Source organism: Neurospora tetraspora (genome assembly GCF_033439725.1).
Source record: "Neurospora tetraspora strain CBS 560.94 chromosome Unknown B0H65scaffold_7, whole genome shotgun sequence".
Lineage (NCBI taxonomy): Eukaryota > Fungi > Ascomycota > Sordariomycetes > Sordariales > Sordariaceae > Neurospora > Neurospora tetraspora.
In genome coordinates, this window is record NW_026944389.1 from 1,077,778 (window position 1) to 1,081,195 (window position 3,418).

At 40.0% G+C, this 3,418-nt stretch overlaps 1 pseudogene across 1 annotated transcript; it reads right to left on the reverse strand.

Moving 5' to 3' along the window:
• Positions 1-1,045: 1,045 nt before the first annotated feature.
• On the reverse strand, positions 1,046-1,132 carry B0H65DRAFT_t405 (annotated as a pseudogene). Its single transcript has one exon. The product of its transcript is annotated as a tRNA-OTHER (tRNA).
• Between the last annotated feature and the right edge of the window lie 2,286 nt (positions 1,133-3,418).

Here is a 3,418-nt window from a genome sequence, read left to right on the forward strand (position 1 = left end):
AAAATATTTAGTTCGAAAAGTATAAATAGGATAATTAATAAAAATATATCCCCGTTTACAATAACAATATATTTAATATAGAGGAGAATTTCCCTTATTAAATTAATGTAGAGAGGAAATAGCTACTTTAATAGTAAACCAAATATTGTATAGAATACCTTCCCTTATCGATTTTTAATAAGGATAACGAGGTTAATATTAGTACTAGCCGCTAGTTAACTTAATTAATTACCTAATTTACTATTTAATAATTAAAAACCTTCTCTCACATTATTGGAGACCCCCGCGTATAAATATAATTCGAAGAAAATATAGATATATATATTGTCTTATTCCGCTAAACTATACTATAGTTTTACCCAGTGGGTATACGGTATTGCTTCCTTTCTTAATTTAGAGGAAAAATTGTATAACGGATGAAAACCCCTAGCTACCCTATTTCTAACCCTAACCCTAGCCCCCGCACCTAATGCGCCGCCTTACTACGTCGCGCCCGGAGGAGATTTTGGTTGCTTCGTTGTTTATCGTCTTTTTTTATCGTTATTTTTCGTCCCGGTAGACTTAGTAACTTCTAATTAATTAATTCCAAGACCCCGCCCCCCCACCTAGCGCTTCGGTACCGCGTTTTCGTCGGGTAGTTCTTCATCCTATCTTTAAGGTATAAGGGTAGAGGGGAGGGGTCTTATTCGTTAGAATTCTTCGCCGATTAACCTTTATCGGTTATTTATATATATACGCTTATATAGGCCGGGATTAATAAGAGATAACGTAATTAATTAATTATCGTAGTCGCCGTATAGGATTTTGGATTTTGATGCTGAGCTAATACCGTGGCTCCGGAATGGATTTTGGAAGTAGGGTTCTAATTCTAAAACCCTATTAGCTAGAGCGGAGAGAGAGGCCGTTTCTTCGAATAGGAATAAATTTTATACATATCCAGCTACGTATTACTAGGGTTCTGGACTAGAGCGGGCCCTCCACATTTTTAATACTTATTTAGGGAGGAAAGCGTGGAAGAAATTTCATCCGAAAAATCGGATGAAAGAGAAGGGAGCGGGATTCGAACCTACGACCTTTCGGATGAAACCGAAGGTGAACCAAGCTCAGATCTTCCCAACTGAGCTATCCCCCCAAAATATAAATAAAACCCTAGTTAATGATATTTATAAGGAGCATATTACTATAGTAATAGGGGAGAAAGTAAATAACGAGGACAACGACGATAATAAAGAGGAAGGGAGGGATTATAAGAACAATAGGGAATTTCTATTTAATACGAAAAGGATTATAATAAACCCCCTAATTATATTAATACTTAAAAAAAAAAGGTTAAATAGCGTATACCTCTTACTATCAATAACATCGTCTTCCGGGGCGCCGGCAGAATTTGACTGAAGCGCAGCTGTCATATAGGTCTAGGGAAGTATCTCAATCACCAACGCCAAAATTTGGCGGCCTACTTTAAACGCCAAGTTGAATTTCAATTATTAATTCAAATTTTGGCGGTTTACTTTAAACGCCAAATTGGATCTCAATCATCAACTCAAATTTTAGCGGTCTACTTTGAACGCCAAGTTGTGTCATGGGGCTAAGGCCTAGGGGTTTAGCTTGGCTGCCGCCAAGCCGGTTGCATACAGCTTACCGATGATGTAAGCCGATGCGAGCCTTCTGGTTGGCTAGGCCCCACCTGTTTGCTTGCCCCGCGCCGTCTGGGCTCTGCCATCCCATATACCATAAAACCCTATTTCGACTGCACCCTTCTGGTGCAGTCTTCCTTCTTGCTTTCCTTGTCAAATATAGCATTTCAACCTTATACGACTGCTCGCTGTGCAATACTCTTGCAGACCCGTTACAAGTTGAATCTCCATCATCAACTCAAATTTTGGCGGTCTACTTTGAACACCAAGTTGGATCTCAATCATTTACTCAAATTTTGGCGGTCTACTTTGAACTCTAAGTTATATCCCAATCCCCAACCTATACTTCCAAGGCTTCCATTGCTTCATTACTTCATTACTCCTTATTACTCCCCATTGCTCCCCGTTATTTCCCATTGCTCCCTATCACTCTATTGCTCTATTACTTCACTAACCTATTATTATAAGTATTCTAGAATCCTTCTTTCTTCTTACTTACCAGGGGGCTGCGCCCCCCGGGACCCCCCCTTTGCCTGCAGCGCTCAAACTTGCAGCGCTAAAACCAGGAGGACACCCCCCTAGACCCCCCGTAGTGTACACGGACTACAAAATTCTAACCAATCCAAGGTACGGATTTTACTACAAAATATTCAAAACCGGCCAATTATAGGACGAAGAATTTATAGGGGGGCGCACCCTATTATAGAGAAGCTCCGCTATACTCGCTCACTTCGTGTTAAAACACTTCTTTCCCTAGACCATAACAGCTGCGCTTCAATAACCTCTTTGCCTAAACCTTTAATTAGGCTATTAATAACCCCTTTACTTCCCCTTCTCTTACGAGAATATAAATTCGAAAATATTATATAGGGAGGGACCATAAAATGTGAACAGGCATGGGTTACTGACTGTATTGTGTGATGCTATGGAGAGAGAGAGAGAGAGGCGGCTAGTCTAGAGGGCTGAAATAGGGCACGAGAGGGAGCCAGGGCCGTGCGCCCAGACAAGTGAAGGGCGCAACGGTATAGAGGTACGTAATAGGGACGGCCTTCTCAATATACTCCTACAGACTGAAAGACCGCTCTCTAAGGCTATACTACTGTATATGATTGTTTTGTTTATATTGTCAAGATACTTTTGGTATTATTCTTTTAACCCTAGGGAATGTCCTTGGCTACTAATCCTACTAAACTAATGAATTTGCTATGCTTATTTGCTTTTAACGGCTTCGTTAGACCATCTACCGCTATTTCATCGCCTAATATATAGATTAATTTGATACTATTCTTGTCGGATCATTTAATAAGCTATTTATAACGTATATTAATATGACGGTTACGTATTGAGGTATTGGGATTTAATACCCGTTTTCTAGTATTAGTACTATCCGTAAAGAGGATGACGTTAGTATTATATCCTTCTTCTTTATTATTACTATTAACTGGGTTGATTGGATTGATTGGGTTGATTGGGTTGATTGGGTTGATTAGGTTAATTGGGTTGATTGGGTTCTGGGGAAAACCGAGGTTTTTGAGATATACTTCCTACCTATTTTAGCGATCTCGCTGTTGGAACGAGGTTTGTGAACTCCGCTTCCATCGTACTAGTTATTACGAACTCTTACCTCTTTAACTTCTATAAGATTAGGCTATACGTTAGGCATTCAATCTGGGGGCACCCGGGTCGTCTTACGGGGGCACCCAACCTTATAGGGGCACCCATATTTCAATCCTTGGCAGGTATTTTAGACGTAAAATAGCATTTACATAGTAAATTGGATG